The sequence below is a fragment of the Ursus americanus genome, chromosome 5 (genome assembly GCF_024610735.1).
Source record: "Ursus americanus isolate L20-20 chromosome 5, mUrsAme1.1.p, whole genome shotgun sequence".
Lineage (NCBI taxonomy): Eukaryota > Metazoa > Chordata > Mammalia > Carnivora > Ursidae > Ursus > Ursus americanus.
The window spans coordinates 43409104-43430058 of NC_142131.1; the positions used below are offsets into that span (position 1 = coordinate 43409104).

Genomic DNA, 20955 nt, shown 5'->3' on the forward strand with positions numbered 1-20955 from the left:
GTCGATAAATGCTAAGTACTGGCTGCTGTTCCTAAAGGTTAGGGAGGCAAAGCTAGCAAAAGATAGGAGGTGCTAAATACAGAGGCTCAGGGCCCGCCGAGGAGATGGCATGCAACAGTGAAACCTGGGAATATGGTGGACACATCGCTAAAGTCACCTGCGTATGTCACGTATTTAGTGTAGCTTAAGAAATCATTCCTCAGTTCAACTGACTCTTTGTCCTCACAGGGTCTGGGCTATGGCTTACAACACCATGCTCCTCGGTTTTCCCCTTCACCACTTTCCCTGGAGATCAGGCTCTGATTTCTCTTTCCTGGTACTCTGGGTGCTGAGCGCTTTGGACAGAAATGTTACCTCTTTCTGACTTTAGTCTGGATCCTCTTTCTGCTCTTCTCCCAGAGATGCCTCCTTTGCACATGGAATACATCCCAGTTTCCCCTAAGATTTAATAGCCCTTGGAGGGGAAGCTAATGTGTTGATGACACAAGAATAGGTTCCTTATCATCAGAAGGAAACTAATAGCTCCTGGGTCTCACTCTTGGGTTGGGCTCATGTTCGCTATGCTATTCCTTACCCACAGGTATTCTCCAGCTTGGATGCTTACACTCCACCATAGACTAACCCGTAAGAAACTTGAGATTGCTTAAATTTTCTCCTAATCTGTGTGGTATATTTTATTTTGTCCCTTGCAATTTCAGAGTAGGGTGATCAAAGAAGCCTGAGGAAATCAGCAAATGATTCCAGGAGAACAGTAAGGAAGTTGAGAATTAGTCAAGGGTGTGACTTTTCATAAAAGCAGCAATAGGACCAGGGATGAGAAGGGCCTGAGTAGAAGAAGATATTTATGCGGTGATATAAGGTTCTAAAGATAGGAAGGAAACAAATTATGGTACCCAAAATAGCAAAAATAGAGCAAAATCTGTGGTAAAGATCTTTCAGAACATATCACCATTGGCAGAAAACAAAAAGGAAAGTACAGATTTTACCATATGAAAATTTGACAATTCCTTGAATATAGAAAAAGGTATAAATAAAATTAAAAGGATACATAATCAAATAATGTGGGAAATATATTTGCATTGTACCGGAGAGACCAAAGGTTACGATCTTTAATGTGTCAAGTGGTGCTAGAAATCATTAAGGAAGATGTTAAATAATCTAATTTGAAAGTTATTTATATAGAGGCACATAAAAAGCTAATTAATGTGTAAAAAGAGTTGAATCTCAAGCACAATAATGTTGCAGAGTTACATGCCCACCTAATAGAAGTTTCCTGGACATTATTTGAATGTTTTATTGTACTTTGCTTAGTATTTTATATATATGAAAACGTAGATGTCGAAAATAAATGTGAATATCATAAACTGCATATAATTGGGAAAATAATCAAATTTATTAGGCAGAAAGGAGCCAGTCTTAAGCTTATGTGGATATTCTTAGATATTCATTGGATTTCATTCAATTAACAGCATAGCCAATTGTGAAATAAAGAAAAAATTTAGAGAACCAAATTCCCAAAGACTGTGTTTACAAAGCATGGTATAATTAGAAATTGTGTAATATCTTTCAGCTGTTTGGGGAACAAAACATCTTATAACTAGTCATTTTATTTTATTTTGTCTTGGGTGCCTATTTTCCAGAATACATTATCTATAAAATTACCTTTTTTTCCCTCCTGATTGTGAAGTGACTGTAAATGGCTATCTTGTCAACAATACTGTAATAGGGTCGTGTGGTGACAGAGGGTAGCTCCACTTGCAGTGAGCACAGCCTCACGCATAGACTTGCTCAATCGCTATGTTGCACACCTGAAACTAACATTGTGTGTCAACTATACTCCAATAAAGAAAAAAAATTTATGTCATGAAAAATATGTAAAAATTAAGAGAGATAAAAATCTGAAGGAAAAAAAAGCTTTTTAGCATTGATTGAGTAGTCTTCTCACAGGTTGGGGGCCCCATTCTGCTGCCTTCTCTATATAACAGAACGCTTTCCCCCAATTTTTCACTAGGAGAAAACAGCCAACACGCCCGAGGCACTGCTAAAAGGTGACCCCAACCCTTCCTGTCAGGCATGTCTTCAACACAGACACTGAATAATGGTGTGTTGGAAAACTGTGACATCTCTTTCTTCTTGACCTCTTCCGGTGATGGCTTCCCTTTTCATAAGATGTTAATTTTATTTTGACAGTAAAGAAACCAGTTCTAGTATTATAAAACATTCATTCCAGTCTGTGAGGGTATTTAATCTTTGCAAGAGCAGAAATCAAGGCCCCATTATCTTATGATTGATATGTTACAGGAAACCACACGGTTGGATAGCCATTATCAAAATTTAAAAGCAGACAGAGGGGGACAAAAACTGGCTTTCAAGAAAAAAAAAAAAAAGAAGAAGCTTTCAGAAAGCACTTAAGTCACAGCAAGGATCAGGACCTTCCACACCATTCTGATATGAACCCAGAAACACAATCTAATTGGAGGTAGTTGTCACCTGCAAGTTCTCAGTACAAGAAATTGTACCAAATAGGGGTAGTGTATTAGGAAAAACAGAGAGTAGTTTTCCTTCCCAAATGCAAAGACAACAAAAAAGAGTAAAACTAAGCTAATAAACCAGACACCAAGCTGGCTCTTCATTGGTTTTGAGTCCTGAAAACAATTTCACCATTACAAACTCATTAGCATGTTCTCTCCCATGGTATCAGGAAGAAAAAGAAGTCAGAAAAACACTTCATTACATTTGACATTTACTAATGGTGATAGAAGGTTCTATCTGAAAGAAGGGAACATTTTATAATGTCAAGTGCCACTAATGTAATTAAATGTGAGCAGTCTCGGAAGGTAACTGGCTAAAATGGTACCTCTTTTCAATGTACTCAGAAAGATGGCTCCATACTTTGGTTTTGCACCATTCCTCTGCTCAGTTAATTCTGATAACTGGGCATACCTGCTGATTTTCTACAAATGTAGGCTTCCTATAATTGAAAAACACAACTGGAAATTTCTTACAGAGAAAATGAGGGATAAAAATACGATTAAAAATGAAAACTTTCTTCCATGAAAGTCAGTTGTCATTTTCTTCTCTTTTAAGAAAAATAAAGTCATTTTAGTTGGCTTAAATATTTTAATTTCTCATTCATGTTTGTTTGTTTAGAGCGAGCACATGCATGCGAGTGGCGGTGCTTGGGGCCGGGGGGGGGGCGGTGGGCATGGAGAGGCAGAGGGAGAGGGAGAGAGAATCCTAGGGCAGACTCCTGGCTGAGTGTGGAGCCCGACACAGGGCTCAATCTCACGACCCTGAGATCATGACCTGAGCTGAAATCAAGAGTGGGGTGTTTAACCAACTGAGTCACCCAGGTGCCCCATTTCTATTCATGTTTTTAAGAGGAATTTTTGGCTTTAATGATAGGTTCGATTAGCAAATACTTGAGTATATGTCAAGAAAAGAACTGTACAATGTAAAACATCAGCAGCTTGATAAGTAGTAGCACGGAACATTTTCAGTTTGAAATTTAGCATTTCTGTCTTTGTTTTTGCCTTAATTTTTTTCCCGATGAAATAGGCTATATTCTTTTAACTGTATATACTACATTCCCAAACTCTTTGGAAATTATGCAGAGATAACATGCAGTTTTAAGATAGAGGGAACAGCCTTGGTATGTAATGTCTGAGTTACATTGTAATTTGATTTTTGTTTTGGTGGTGACTTCTTTCTGTATTGGATTAAAAGGAAAATGAAAGTACACATTAGTAAAGGAACATAACTCAATATCACCACAATCAAAATACATTTATTGAATGTCTAAACAGAGAAAAATAGATTGAAGGATAGATAATCCTAGTACATGATAAAGTAGGTAATTTTACATGTGAAGAAACTAAATCAAACACATTGATGTTAACTCATCAACAAAAGTAATTTAATTAAACTAAGGGAAATAATATGTGATAACTCAAAAAGATTTTCAACAGAAATGCAAGATGAGGATCCTGCAACATAAAACATAAAACACATGTTATTGAATTTCCAAATAGACCAAAGATATGAAATGGAATAAACACTCAACCATTAAGCATCCACACAAGTAGTAATCTTTTGTACTTTGTAACTGGTTACTTGTAGGAATTATTTTGAATCATCACATGAAGATTAAGCTATGCTTAATATAGTTTAATATGACTGCTGATTGATTCATTCATTCATTTGTTCATTCTTTCTGTAAACATTTGGTGAATACCTATTACCAGTTAGGGACTGTGACCAGTTTAGATTAAATTTATACTCTATTGGAGACGTATTTTTGCATATTTGAAAATACTACACATTAAAAGCATTTGATGAAGCAGAATATCATATTCCCTACATGACAAAAAAATTAGGTAAAATCATGAAAATATCATTTCTAAACAACTAGACAGCCCAGTGATTTAAAACTGTAATCAAGGCCACCTGCTCAGTGGTCAGGTTCTCTGATTCATAGCCACTGAAATGTCTATACTGCATTCTCTCCAAAAGATATGTTGACGTCCCAACCCCCGGAATTTGTGAATGTGACCTTATTTGGAAATGGGGTCTTTGTAGGTGTAATCGAGTTAATATGAGTTCATACTGGGTTAGGGTGGGCCTTAATCCTATGACTAGTATCATCTGAAGAAGAGGAAACAGAGACCCAGAGCACACAGGGAAGGTCACATGAAGGCAGAGGCAGAGATTGGAGCAATACACCAATGAGCCAAGGAAGCCAAGGATTGCTGGCAACCACCAGAGGTGAGGAGAGAGGGATGAAATTAATTCTTTGCTAGAATCTGAGAGGGAACAGGGCCCTGCCAACACCTTTATTTAGGTCTTCTAGTCTCCAGAACGGCGAGACAATACATTTCTGTTGTTTTAAGTCACTCAGTCTGCGGTACTTCATTACTGTAGCACTGGGAAGCTAACAGTCCCTGACCCCAGTCGGGAATCTTCATGATCAGGGCAGAAGCAATATAAATTTCACAGCTACCCACACACTCATTGACTACTTCCCAGAAAAGAAAATATCAGAAGTTAAAGGTAGCCTTATGGCGAAGTCTAACATAGTCTCACTGTGTAAATTCATGAAGGATGTGATGCTAAAGTGCATTACTATACGCCATGTATGTAGAATTAATTCTGTTCGCAGAAAGGTGAGTTGATATACCATTGGGATTTTAAAAGTAGATCTTTATATATGTACACACACATACATATATGGTAATTAGAAGGAAAGAACAACGTTGCTTGAAATGACAAAAATTATATATTGCTTCATGTTGGTATTTGACCCCTAAATGATTGACATGCTATTACAGAAAGATCCCAAGTCATGGTGTACACTGAGATACGACCCTCCAGATCAACAGAAACAACAAAACGGTGATAATTACACATCATTTCCTTTGTATGAGGGTACTTACCCTCAAGTTGTATTTATTTTTTCACTTTTATAAATAGGCAGACATAAAGCAGCATTGCATATAGTCATAAATATAGTAAGCAAAACAAGAAGCCTAAATATTTTATGCTCTCTTGCTGCATATTTATTTTTGGAATGAAGTATAAGAACTTTTTTCCTAACAGCAGTTAATCTTCTATTAAAATCAAATTGACAAACCACTTTTCTCTACTGATCTCGTGCAAACAGTTCCTTTGTTTCATTTACACACACTTACACAAGCATCTGTAAGTCAAGCCCACGTTTTATAAGAGTACTAAGAAACTGGCTTCTAAACAGTTTTTCCATCAATTTAGATATCCTTCCTACCAACTGTCCTTTATCCATCCTTCTTAACACCAGTTTATTGATCAGATTTTCTTGTCATGATGTTTATCTTTGAAATACCCAAGCCTTCATTTTATAATGGCATCCACTTCTAAGTAAAACATAATAAAATAAGCCTGAGGCAGAGGATAAAACTTGACCTATTATTTCTTGGCACTGTTACCATGGCAATTCATCTTCCCTGGAAGACAGGAACCGTCACATATAGCTCTTTTATAGGTGGCCTTTGACTCCACCGTCAGTGAGACCCTAACATATCAACCAACTGTATGTTTCTGCTCATGAAAGGTGAGCCACTCTTCAGTAAACACTAAATGCTCTGGCGAACTGGTTCAGGACCTAAATTAAACTCACAATCAAAGCTGTGTAAAAGGCATCTTTACTCATTTTATTTAAGAACTTGTTTTCTAAGAATGATTAACACAAAGGCAGAGAAAGATGCCATTTTTTATTTCTTTTTAATTAATCTCTTTGACATACTTCTTCCCACTGGGATTTTGATTATGCTCAATTTTGTCAAAACCCAAGGCATAAATACTTAAATGTAGGCAAGCTCGGAGCTTTCAGTCAAGGATGGTGATTGTTTTTCTTCACAGAATGCAATTCAAAATGCTTACAATGATGAAAGGATAATAGGCTTCTGAGTGGGAATCGTATTGTTGCCCTAAAATTGGCAACTAAGACTCAAACTAGACTCCTTACAAAGGGATGGAACCTTCATTCACAAAAGCCACATGGCTATAGGACTGGGTAGGATGAGTGTCTGCAGAGGCAGTGGGAGTACTGATCTGAGCTTGCGCAGGGGTGTCTAAGACCTGGAGAGAAATGGCAGGGTGGACAGAGGGGCAGGAGAGAGGTCTGATTTCCCACTGGTTAGCATGGCTAGGTTTTGTGAGTTTCCCATGGACAAATAAACACTAGAGCAGGTAGCGGTGCTTGAGACATCTTGCCATTAACTCACTCTGTGAGAGGGCCATCTCCTGGATGAGGTATGGGAGTCTAGTGATGTACTAATAGGGAAAGGAGGGACTTGAAGGAATGTTAAAAGGGAAGGAACGTGAGCAAGGCTTCCATGCCATAGCACTGTGCAGCAGGACAGGCCTGCAGGGCTCCCTGAACATCCCACGTAAAGGAACCAGCATTCAGCTGTATGTCAAACAGAAGATGTGAACATCAGGACAGGCTCAGCTGGAGAAGCCAAGAGAGAACTCTAATCTATCTCCAGTTAGGTAAAGTCATCTGCCCTCTCTTAACCTCCCAGCTCTCCTTCCATCTCTGACACAGGAAGAGCAAGAACTAGAAAAAGGAAGGACAGAAAGGGTGAAAGAGTGGATCAAACCCCTCCTCCTATTACAGCACCAGTCCCTACGAATATAGCCAGATTTATAATAAGGGAAGAACAGGAGTATTAAATTAGATATGACAAGCGCATTTTAAACTGAGCTCTAGGCTCAACAATATTGAGCTTTTTTTTTTTTTTAAACAGGCTTTATTTTTGAAGATTTTATTTATTTATTTATTTATTTATTTATTTATTTATTTATTTATTTATTTATTTATTTTTAGAGAGAGAGAGTGCATGCTGGGGGGGGGGGGAAGCAGAGGGAAAGAGAGACAGACAAGCAGATTTCTCGCTGAGTATGGGGCTCAAGCAAGACCTGAGTGGAAATCAAGAGTAACAAGCTCAACTGACTGAGCCACCCAGGTGCCCCAGGCTTTATTTTTGTTTGAGTAGTTTAAGGTTCATTGTAAAATCGATTGGAAAATGTAGAGATTTCCCATATACCCTCTGCATAGCCTCATGCATAATCTCCCCCATTATCAACATCCCCTACCAGCGGGGTACATTGGTTGCAACTGATGAACCTACAATGACACATCATTACCACTCAAAGCCCATAGTTTACATTAGGGCTCACTCTCGGTGCTGTACATTCTATGGGTCTGGACAAACGTATAGTGACATGTATCCCCCATTATAGTACGATACAGAGTAGTTCCGCTGCTCTAAAAACCTGTGCTCTGCCTGAGCTGTTTTCTTTTCTCTCTCTCTCTTTTTTTAAAATAAGAAACAAATGACTGGAAATGGGATTTGTTCAAGTTGTGCCTTGAGGATGGACATAGGACACTGGGCAGAGTATGATGAAATAGGATTTAGACAGAAATAATACTAATGCGTGATATTTAGCACCGATGGAGTTAGGCTTTTCACCAGACTAACTGCCAGTGAAATGTAACAGTGACAACGTGCAGAGTATAGACTTGAGCAAGACTTCACACATTTCACAGTACACTCACCTCTATCGTTTCATGTAACTATTCTGAGGGAGTAGACCATTTTACAGATGACCGAATTGAGAAAGAAGAGGGTTAGGCACCCGTTCTGAGTCAGAACGGGGGAAATGACAGCAGTCATACAAGCCAAGATTTTCGCATAGAGTCTAGTCCTTCCTCCAAATATTAGGTTGAATATTGGATGATTTAGATTTTTTTTTCAGTCTGGCTCAATGTTTGATGTTATCACTTGGCTATTTAACACCTGTTCCATCTATGTGCTTTTGATCTTTGTCAAACACCACTCATTCTTCAACCACAGGTGGCTGCACCTGGTCCCAACGCTGCACTGAAATTGTTTGTGCTAACGTAATCAATGACATTCTGACTGCCATATCCAAGGGTTTAAGTTTTGGTTCTCATCCCAGTTGTCCCATCTGGAACAATGATTACAGATGACAAGCCCTTATCTCTTTAAACCTGCTCTTCCAAGGCATGGTTCTCCAATTTAGGGTGTAAAAAGTCAAGATGTATTAAATATGGAAAAGTACACAACACTTATATGTAGAGTGGGAAGCAGTGGCTGATAAATTACTCTAAGTATTTGAGTTTGGGGAAATAAAGATATTAAATTTTTATTTTAAATATAAATTGTGGGGTTTTAATAATTACTTTATATATAACAGATACATTTTCAAACTAATGAAGGAAAGAATGAAATTGGAAAAAAATAAAAGCACTCAACCAATCCAAGAGAAAGCAGGAAATGAATAGAAGGAATCATAGGAACATAACTAGGAAGATCAGTATGAGAAGAAAGGGATAAAGAAAGGGGGGGTAATCAGAAGGGGGAATGAAGCATGAGAGATTATGGACTCTGAGAAACAAACTGAGGGCTTCAGAGGGGAGGGGGGTGGGGGAGTGGGATAGCCTGGTGATGGGTAGTAAGGAGGGCACGTATTGCATTGTGCCCTGGGTGTTATACACAACTAATGAATCATCGAACTTTACATCGAAAACCAGGGATGTACTGTATGGTGACTAACATAATAAAAAAATTATTATAAAAAAATAAATTAAAAAAAAAGAAATAAAGAATCATAGGACGGTCAAGCCAAAATCGTAAAATAAGATGCAAATACAGTGGTAATCAGGGTGAATATCAATGGGCCAAGTTCTCCAGTAAAACGGTTCTGATACACTAGATCAAAAATCCTGCAAGAGGGAAAAAGGTATTTACAAACATTCTGTGACTTCAGAGCTGAAACAGGCCTAGAAATTTTAGTTTCTTGTTTACAAAGGTGGAAATGAAAGCCAGTGAGATAATCAAGTTCACACAGCTTAAAAGTGCCAGATACGCAACCAGAACCCAGATTTCCTGACTTCCAATATGATGCTCTCTTAAATTATACTTTTTCTTTTCAACAAAAATATATTTCATCTTTATAGACTAAGTTCTGTATGCACCTTCTTTCCTTCCTGAAAATACTAGAGGCCTTACATCCCAGACTGATGACATTTTCTCCTACAGGGTAGAGAAAGCTCTGATTCATAATAAGAATAAAAATACGGGAACTAAAAAGTACCCTAGGTGATTTTTTTTTTCCTTTTGCCTTGACCTAGGTGTATGGAAAGACAATTTCTTGTCTAATTATATTTCTTTAGAAGTATGTTAGGGAAGTAACGGAGGGTGAGAGGGGACAGTGGGTAAGCAGGAGATTTTTTTTGGTAAAATTTGTGAGTTTTGATGTTGGCATTAAAAGATGAAAAATGCTGGTGGCACATGAGAGAATTACATTGACTTTAGTGTTTTGTACAAGTTCAGTGTGAGATATCAGTGTGACAAGGATGGGAGTGTGGTTCTCGGACACAGGAATGTGGTCAAAGTCTCCTAGGAGAGTGGGGATATTTATAGGATGACTTTGAACTGATGAAGGGAGGATGGTGTGGGAAGATGAGAGGGGATGAAGATCAGAGGCCATGCAACGCCTTTAAGAGGTGAGCGGCCAAGGGGAGCTTGCAAAGGCAAGCTGAAGAAGGAAACTCAAAGATTTCCAATTTTCTTTTGAAAAATTAAAGAGGATGGTTACAAATTCTGTCTCCATTGCCGTGCAGCCGCTGAGGACTGGGGCCCCTGTCCTTTCAGTCTTGTGTTTTCATGCTCAAAGGAACTTCAAAAAGAAATAAAAATATCCTATCAAATGGCTATTCCTTTTTATTCTTCTCAACTCTCTTAACCAAGACTAAAATGAATCCTTCACTTAGCTCCAGCAATTTAGTGCCTAAGTAAAATTGATGTTTGTGCTCAAAATTTATACAAGGAAAAAGTCAGGTTGTTTTATGTAATCAGTATTCTGTCTGGGTTAACTTCTTGTTAAAAACTAACCAAACAATGGAAATCTATATTCCTAACATTGTGCTGGGCACTGAAAAAAAAAAAAAAATACAGAGAAAGCATCCAAGAGATGCAATCTCTAAATGAAATGATCTGTATTTCCCATAAACTGGCCAAAATGAAGCTCGTAAAGCCATCTGAGAACCTGGCTGTTGTTTGAAGAGTTTACTGTGGGATGTGCGCGGTGTGTACGGGAGGAATCAAAGAAGGGGCAGACTGAAGTGAGCTGGAAAAGCTCCAGGAAAAGCTAAGGCAGGCTCCACAGTGATGGGTAGATTTTGAGGGGCTGAGAGGAGGTGGTGAGCAGATACACCTCAGTCAGGATGATGGGGAGCACATGGAAATAAAGGAGGGAGTGAAGAGACTGACACCGAGGCTATCCTTTGGAAACTTCTCTTCCACTTCTCCCCTGAGGGGACTAAAACAATATTTATCTTTAAGTACCGCAGAAGGTTTTTCTTCCGCATCTGAAAATTTGCCAGGGGCCGCAAATGGACAGAATTCTCTCCTCCCCTTTATTTATTTTTTTTTAAAGATTTTATTTTATTTATTTGACAGAGATAGAGACAGCCAGCGAGAGAGGGAACACAAGCAGGGGGAGTGGGAGAGGAAGAAGCAGGCTCATAGCGGAGGAGCCTGATGTGGGGCTCGATCCCAGAACGCCGGGATCACGCCCTGAGCCGAAGGCAGACGCCTAACCGCTGTGCCACCCAGGCGCCCCTCTCCTCCCCTTTAAACTATAGTATCTGGGAGGAAAAAACAGACAACAGATTCTGATTTCTTCTAGAGCAGGATGCACAGTCCAAAATGGAAGAGAGAAAATGTAACCTATGCACCAGGTACTAGCTGGATGGGGTAGTTAAACTCCTCGGAATTTTCGCTTTCAAGCTAAAATAAAGATAATGTGATCTACCCTCACCAGGTTGTTGTAAGGTTTAAAAAAATTAACATATCTAAAGGCTTCTCGCACCTACTAGGTGTTCAGTTAATGGGACCTCTTTTTTGCTTTTCTCTCAGGAGCTGCAATGTGTGGAGGAGAGAGCCAGGGCTTTGGTGGTAGAACACCTGGGGTTCCTACTTTGGTTCTGAGATACATACTGTGTGTCTTTAGAAATACCACCTAACCTCTCTGAGCATCAGTTTCATGATTTCCAAAATGAAATCAATACCTAATACTGAGTTGAACTGAAAGCTGCAAATGAGAAAAGTACTATGTGAGCTATAAAATGCCATAGCTAGCGTCGTTATTGATCGTGTTACGGATAGCAAAGAATTGAAGCCAGCATGTCAAATCCCAAAAGAAGGTGTCTGTTAAGATGCAAATGGACTGCTCAGTAGAATATGATCCCTTACTTATCCCACCCTCAGGGAAGGAGTGGAAATAAAGATGTGTGTCCTTCAGAATCTCACAGGATCTGCATGCCCTCTTTTTCTCTCTCCGTGCCCCCATACATAAAAAGGGAACAGATTTCAAAGATGAAATAGACAATTAAACCTCTATCATGACTATTACTTGATTATGCTTATTAATTTCTTGAGTGTCCTCTACATATTCTTATTTCTGTAATTGTTTTGACCGTCATTGAGACAAAAGGCCTCAGGAATCACGACACTGTTTCAAGGTTAAAGCCCGGAGTCCCACATCGCAAACTATTGCTCACTGTAGTTGATAAGAACCATTTAACAATAAGTATTATGTCTGATGAATGAAGTCTCTAAAAGACACAGGAGACAAAGGGAAATGAAAATGTAGAACCCAGATGCTACAGAAACAGAAGTCGCTGTAGCGTCTCATTCCGGGCTCCATGTAGGCAGGGAGAAAGCTCGCAGCAGGCAGCTGGCTGTGTAACGGACAACGGGGACGAGAGGATAAAATAACTGTCTGTCCTCGGGGGAGCACCAGAAAGCCAGGGAAAAGAGATATCAGGGAAGGGGTGTTTACTGTGGAAAGCCTTCTTGACCAGGAACAGCACCACTGTTAATAATGGCATATATTTCTATTTTAGAAGTAGGGCTAATATATTTCTCTATTTACGAATAGCCTTCATCTTAAGTAATTTTTAAAATATAATGAGATGATAGGCCATCCAAATGGAATGTCTAAACATCAAAGGCAATTCTGAGTTGCTGACTGTTGTTTAACAAAGTTGTTGAGTCAGTGGAAAATATTAATCCCATCGCCTGGCATTTGGGAAGCAGGGACATTCAAACCCCGGCCTCGTACAGCATCGGGCGATTTCACACATGACCCCATGTGACGGGCGTCACGATTCTGTATGTAATTACATAGCATTAAATTTTATAAGGCACAAAGGAGCCAGGCTAAAACCAAGCAAGGGTAATTGCAAATACAGCCTCAAGATCAGGATCACGAAGTAGATGACAACCCTGGGCTGTTTGCCTACATTTTCCGGTTATGTTGAAACCGTCAAAAGATGGCTTCGATTGCTATTTAAGCAATTCTCTTTTTTCTGTTCAGTTGTGATCAGACACCAATGTGGAGCAGAGGCTGACGTTCGGTTCCACAATTGGAGGCATGGAAATCAGAGACAGAGGTCAGAGGCCAGCTCCAAAGATGATGATAAGGCTAGTGAGAGACGCGCCCATGGAAAAAAATTCAAGGAGCCTTTATTAAGTCTCAGGAGTCTGAAGAGTGAATTCCTACAAATAGGAAGATACAAAAGTCTTTGTAATAGAGCATGGGAAGTGGCTCTTTCTTTCTTTCTTGTTTTTTTTTTTTTTTTTTTTTTAAATAAATCTTCACTCAAGACAGGAGTGGAGTGACTGGGGAGTGGAAATAGGGCCTAGATGTTGGTTACAAGGATGAGGGAAGCTAGGAAGGCAGATACCTGGTCCTGAGGACTGGCTGTGAGTAGTGAACTCTCCCCTGGGGAGGGGAGAGAGGCCCATGGGCACCCAGAACCCTATTACCATAGTTACTGTGCCTGCTGGTTTTGAAAGGTATGAAATCCAACAGCAGAACCGTAAGCGAACAAAATCTAAGAGAGGCCAAGCTCATACTAAAACTTGATTCAACCTAAATATAGAATAACATCTACAGAATTTATTCAAGCTGAATTCTATTTAGGAGTTACATCCTCTACTAAGTCAGAAAAAGCAAATTTCCAGAAGTCATTACAAATAAACCAACCACATTATGTCTCCAGATCAAATGAAAAAGAACATGTATCAAATTGCAGCTCTATCGCTTACCAGAAGAGTGGTATGTTAGCCACTCAGACCTCTTAATTTAAGAAGAAAGGTTAGCTAAGACTAAGAAAACCATTATTGTTCTGGGAAATAAAACTTGCGCATAAAGCAACATTTAGTTTTTATTTTTCATAGTAAAAAGATACCCAAATCACTGCATTACAAATAGACTAAATAGACCTAAATCATTTGCCAAACAATCTGGCAGCCCATAAAAGCATTTTTTCCCACATTTAAATTTCACTGACAACACGGCTGCTGGCATGAGAAGCCTGAAAGGGCATTAGCATTCTGATGATAATTCACATTTTTACTTTCAACACAAAAAGTTCTTTTGGGGCTCGTGTGCCAGACAAATGTATTTTTCTTACCATGTCAACAGATTCTACTGCCTGACTAGCTGGATAGCAGAGTCAGAGAGCAGATGCCCTGGCATCTACTGATCCCTCTCCTACAGGAAAGACAGCAACGTGTCCAGCTGGGCACCCCCCAGGCTGGAGTACACCAGCCTTGATGATCCTGCTGTGCTCATAAGGTCAGCGTCTGATCCCTGTGTGCTCTTTGTTCTGCCTGACTATATGCTCAAGCTGGCCACTTATTTCACAAATGTGGGGGAGAGGTGGGTGAGCAAGGGAGTGAGGCTGGATTTGCACAGCTCCATCATCCTTCGCACAAAGACGAATGAATGATTCTTTATACCCAAAGGCTACTGAGAGTTGCTGAAGAACACGACGACTTGGGTCAGGGTTCCTTCCCTTTTGAAGCCAATACCAACAAATTCTGATGTAGCCCGGACTGGCTTGGGGCGACAAATGTCTGGAGTTCACCTCACGTTCAGGGAAGTTTTAGGAGACCTATTCTTTTGAACTGACTTTTTTATAAATTACAGTTGGCAATCGAACATAGGGCCACACCCTCAGAAGCTCTCCTTTGGTAGATCTGGTGGTGGATGCTGGGAACTGGCACTCTCTCCAAGCACCCGTGGCCTTTCTGGTCCTGATAGTCGGACTACTACTACAGAACTGGGAAGGGCAGGGACTCGGGGGCTGGGTGACTGGTGTTCACACTCAGGCTCCATCACTTACTAGCTGTGTGAGCTTAGAAAAATAAGTTCTCTACACCTCAGTTTCCCCAACTGTAAAATGGGGATTGTGATGGATGACCTCCCAAGGTAGTCATGAAGATTAAATGAACAAACGCAGACAATTGTTTAGCACAGGCCCTCAGACATAGGAAGCCAGCAATACATGTTAGTTATTATAACTCCCAGAGGCTCTTCCATTATTTTTTTTTAAGTTTCTTTCTTACACACAATGTTTTATATAACAATATGTTTCATGTATATGGTTTGGATTTTTAAAGTTGCTATAGAAATTCATATATATACAGTATTTTATTGTTGTTCTAGATCTAATTCTTATATGCCATTCTTTTCTAAGATGTGACTACAAACCATTGTTAATCACTCTTATTTAAATAAAATGATGAATGACCGAGAGGTAAAGATGCCTTATAAGTTATCATTCCTCAGTAAAACAGGATATTTTTTCTCAAATGGAAATGAAACTACCGCTATGGGCTTGCAGTTTGCTTGAAATTGACAGGCGGAAATCTCTGAGCTTTAAAATTTCTTTCTGCTAGACATGAACAGACACTTTTTCAAAGAAGACATACAAATGGCTAACAGACACATGAAAAAATGTTCAATATCACTAGCCATCAGGGAATTACAAATCAAAACCACAAAATACCACCTTACAACAGTTAGAATGGCAAAAATTAACAAGGCAGGAAACAAGTGTTGACGAGGATGTAGAGAAAGAGGAACCCTCTCACACTGTTGGTGGGAATGGAAGCTGATACAGCCACTCTGGAAAACAGTATGGAGGTTCCTCGAGACATTAAAAATAGAGCTACCCTATGACCCAGCAACTGCACTATGAGGTATTTACCCCAAAGGTAAAATGTAGTGAAAAGAAGGGGCACATGCACCCCAATGTTCATAGCAGCAATGTCCACAATAGCCAAACTATAGAAGGGGCCAAGATGCCCTTCAAGAGATGAATGGATAAAGAAGATGTGGTACATATATACAATGGAATATTATTCAGCCATCAGAAAGGATGAATACCCACCATTTGCATTGACAAGGATGGAACTGCAGGGGATTATGCTAAGTGAAATAAGTCAGGCAGAGAAAGGCAATTATCATACGGTTTCACTCATATGTGGAACACAAGAAATAGCACAGAGGACCATAGGGGAAGGGAGGGAAAACTGAATGGGAAGAAATCAGAGAGGGAGACAAGCCATGAGAGATTCTGGACTCTGGGAAACAAATAGAGGGTTACAGAAGGGAGGGGGTGGGGGGATGGTGTAACTGGGTGAGGGGTATTAAGGAGGGCACATGATGTGATGAGCACTGGGTGTCATACGCAACTACTGAATCATTGAAGGCTACATCAAAAACTAATGATGTACTATATGCTGGCTAATTGAACATAATAATAAAAAATAAAATCCAACATCACTGGGTTGAAATAATAGCAATTGGTGTTTAAACAAAAACAAATAAAAAAATTCTTTCTGCCAGAAGACCTACTTGAATATGAAATGTCTAAGGCAATTAAAAAAAAAAGACAAGCAAATAAAAATTGAAAATTGCCATGGAAAGAAAAGCAAACAAATAATGATCAGAATGTTCCTTGGGCCTTTATCCAAACTGGTTTTTGCAAAGGGATGAAGTTCTTTGCCTCAATGGTAAAAAATGATTGTAACTAAATAGTTTTTTATTAAAATAGAGAAACTCACTAATAAAGGAATCAGTTGCCTCGTGAATTGGTGATTCTTTCATTTCTGGACATGTCTGAACATAGGCTGGGTGAGCAATGTCAAGGATGATTAGAAAAGTGATGCATTCCGCAAGGGGTTAGGCTTTACAATGACAAGATTCCAAGAGGAAAACTGCAGGTGGTGCCTACGCTGTAAAAGCTGAGCCTTGGAAGCTTCAGGTTTTTGATAATGACCAAGACTCAGAGGAGTTACTAAACATCTGTAAAAGGACAAGGAGCTCATATTCTAGATCTGTTTTATTTTCTTAGCCCTAAGTGAAAATTCCAAAGCAGAGATGTTCTAAAACCAGCAGTCTATAAACAGGTAAATCCTCATTATATTACAAATCTACTTTTTCTTCTAATAACTCCTTTAGATGACGGATTTTCTGCTTTTCCTATGGTATAAGGCTCACTGATTCTATGAGGGAGATTAGCCATTTATCTGTAAATAAAGATACAAATTTGGGATGGATGCCCAAGGCAATAGTTGGAAAGTATGCTTTTCCAGAGGGTGCTCAAACTCTCTCCCCTAAGACTACTGTCCCACAATGTATTGCTGGAACTGACCGATCTTTCTTAATTAGTAAGAGAGTAGTAAAGCTTACCACACAAGGTGGACACACAAGCTACTCTGTTCCTGTATTTGATATCTCCTTTATACTTATTAGTAGATCACCTGGTAGTTGCTGGATTAAATCATGTTAATTAGAATTTTTAAAAAATTTTCCCGTGTATCCCCCAAACCATCCGAGAAACATTATGAGTCATAAAGTCATAATTTTATATCGGAGGCACCAAAGATGTAATGCCCAGTATTTCCTATGTTGAAATGAACTGCAAGCTGCTATGAGCAATGGGAAAGCAAGAGGAACTGGATGGGCCAACACTCGATCAAAAGCAGTCTAATCTTCCCATCATAGGAAGATGGCCACTTCAGGCATGAGCACATTAACATGTAAAATTTAACTTGCACCTTTTCCAGAAATAAGTTAAATCAGGTTAGGAACCAAAGAGCCCCTCTTCAAAGAGAGAGGAAGACAGGGAGGAACGGAGAGAGGGAGGCAGAGGGAGAACAAGTGGGGAAAGGGGGACAAACGTGCTTGCAAACAAATCATTTTGTTTAAGGAGTCTTTCTAGCAGTTAAGTTTGGACATCACCCAGTTCTGTTCCACAAACCCAGCTCCAAGAGACTTAAACTCCTCCAAAAGAAGACTTCTCTTTAGCTTTATTGATATTCACTGAAACACAGATTTATTTTATCTTGGATTCTGAATTCAAGTACCTCTTACCTCCTCTCCTAATAAATAAAATATCCAAAGGACACAATGTCAAACTCATCATCAAAATTTAAGAGTTCCTAAAAGGAAGGAGTGGTGATCCTTGCAGATTTCCAGTGATTCCACCTAACTGTAAAACTTCTAACCATAAGACAGAAGAATCTGTTCACATTTGGACCAGATAATTCTCTCCAATTGCTGCGATGAAATTCACTTGTGAGAAGTTGTTTTCCTTCTACAGGAGGAAAGTTACAAAATAAGAACTCAAAAACTACCCTATGTGATGTATAGTTATTCCATTAGTCAGCTGTTTATCGAAAAATACTTTGAGAGCAGACATTCCCTGAATATCAATCTACCTAACATATAACCTAATGTCAGAAATAAACAGATGATTAGAAAAGTGTTATGAAAGTAAGGAAAAAAGCATAGGCTCGTAGTGATTACCAAAAAGAAGAACTTATGAGCTCCTTTTCTTTTGATAAAATTGGTTCTCAATCTAATGTTTCACCATCAAATGAAGCAAAACTCATACCATCAACTAATTGCTTGCAGTTCTCTCTGATTTGGTAACATCGGTTTCTTAAGGTATTAATTAATGATGAGCTCGTCACTGGCCAACAAATCAGCCTTTCCAGTGTTGGGCAATGGAATCACCACTTCCAAATCCAACTGGAGCTAAATGTCCAGCTGGAGAATGAATGAATGTTGCAGCATTGGGAAAAGAGCTAATGCTTCTTTAGACTTCTGAACACATGGCAGCCAAAATCATTCAGATAAAGTAAAAGTCATTTTCTCCACTTACCACACCCCTTTTTTATGACTGCAGTTCTGGAATGGAACAGAGCTCCAGCACCAGATACGTTCAGCACAGTTCATTTGCACAGCACTTTTTGTTTTTGTTTTTTATCTAGTCTTTTAGCAAGTATGATGTCTATAAGAAGTATATTGCCCATAATGCTATGCACTAGAGCTCCAGGACTTAACTTATCTACTAGTTGCAACTTTGAACTCTTAACCGTCTCTCCTATTTCCCCATCCTCCAAGGCCATTTTAATTTCCGTTCTTACAAATTCAGTTTATTTGGATTCGGCATTGTTTTTGCATATCCTTCCTACAAGATCCTCAGTGCTTCCAAGAATTCTGTATTTGAGATTATATTCAGCTATTTAGATTACTTTTCACTTCACTAAATGAGTGGAATTTTCCCCCCTTTCCTGGAAATAGAGATATCTATGCAGTTTATTCTTTCAGGGCCCTTCAATATGGAGCTCTCGCTGCTTCCCCTTATCTGAGCAGACCAGCAGGCAAACTTAAGAATTATGAACCACAAATTATATGCAAACCCAAGCAGTATGCAGTTAACAAAGATTTCATGGCTCTGCAATCTTCACAATTACATTAAAACCAGGCGTGTTTCTCTTTAAACACCAAAATGTGTTTTTGTAAAGAAATTGGATTCAGGATTTGTCATTAGAAAGTAAATAAGCAAGGATTAAAATGGGATTTACTGGGATGAAACAGTGGTTCTAAGTAAGTAATCCAGCAGCTAGAGTAAAGCCCACTCCCTCCTGGAAGAAAGGAATGGGCTTTGCACTTGGAGTCAGAGGTTTTTTCTGGGTAACAGGCTCAGTTCTTCCATAAAATCCCACTGAGACTTTGAGAAGGTCACTTCATCTTTTGAGTTTCATGATTTGTAGAGTGACATGACTGAATTATATAATTTTTAAGGTCACTTTCAATTCTAAAGACTCCTAAGTTTAAGCCTTTTTAAAGGAATTTATTTCTCAGGGGAATTTACATTAATACACACTACAGGGCCTCTACAGAGCTGTTTAGTACATTGATTTTTTTAAAGAGTTTTATAAATTTCAGGGCAGTGATTCTCAAACTTTATTATGCATCAACACTTAAACTGGAAATTTCCAAGGTCCATCCTTAAAGATTGATTCAACAGGGCAGGGGTGGGCGTGGGAAACTGCACTTTGTATAATCCTCCAGGAAATTCTGATGTAGGCGCTCTGTGGACTTGACTTTGAGATTGAATTAGCAGTTTTAAAGAAGTAAAGCAATTTATTCAAATCCTGGTTTAATCTCTGGAAAAACTGCCACAATAGGATGTTAAGACACAGTCATTCCAAACAAAAGCTTCTCCTGCCCTCCGAAATATGATTATGAAAGAATACATTTGGTGTTATTCATCAGGAGAGTTTGAATGTGGCTGTCACATATAATTTCTGACTTATACTTTTCACCTTTCACCGAAAGTTCTTCACATTTCTCCTCCTTGTGGACGTCGCCGTTCATTACCATACACCTGAGTATTTGTGTAACCCAACATATAGGTTGCCCTGGATTTTTCTGTCAAAAATTTCTGGTTCTAACTTATTCTCACTGTCCAGGTCAATATCAGGTCTATTCCCAGGAGGTTACAAAATTCCATGGAATTATCCTAGTTTTGTTTCTGAAAGTGAACAGACTTAGATATAAAAAAAGATTAACTGAAAATGTATAAACATTAGTAGTTATCTCTGGAGGGTTCCCTTAAAATTTTTTCTGTTTATTCTTCTCTAGTTTCAAATTTTCTACAAAGGCTATTGTATCTTTTATCCTTTAAGAGGAAAAGAAAGGAGAAAAAGGAAAGGAGGGCAGGTGGGAGAGAGAAGAAGTGGAGGGGAAACGGGAGGTGGCACGTGTGTGTGGGCAGGAAAGAGACAGAGAGACAGGGAGGGAGGGAGAGAGGGGGAGAGAGGGACACCACCTGGAAAGTACTCTGATAGAGACTTGATGGGAGTGTGGGACACAGAGGTATAGAGTGGTGAGAGGTGTGGCCGCCTAACTGCTTGAAGGAAGTCAAGGAAGGCTTCCTAAATATGTGGTAATGCTTTGAGTTGAGTCCGTCAATAGACAATGGTATGTATGCAAGCTTTGCAAGAAGTAGTATAGTTTAAAGTGCACTGGGGCCTGGGAGAAAGCAGCCTATCTGGGAGGCACAAGAAGTCTGCATGGACGGCCTATGTGGCAGTGGCATTCAAATTGTGGCTTGCAACCCACCAGTGGGCCAGAAAGTCAGTGAAGTGGGTCATGGACAGCATTTTAAAAATTAACAGGATGTAACAGGAAGTATCACCATACATCACACATAATAAGTGTCATTTTATAGAGCTT

The 20955-nt window shown here is 39.2% G+C and overlaps 1 protein-coding gene across 1 annotated transcript in view; it reads right to left on the minus strand.

Moving 5' to 3' along the window:
* Positions 1-20955, minus strand: part of RAB3C (RAB3C, member RAS oncogene family) — a 272590-nt gene that overhangs the window by 153731 nt on the left and 97904 nt on the right. The gene's annotated exons all lie outside the window — the stretch shown is intronic.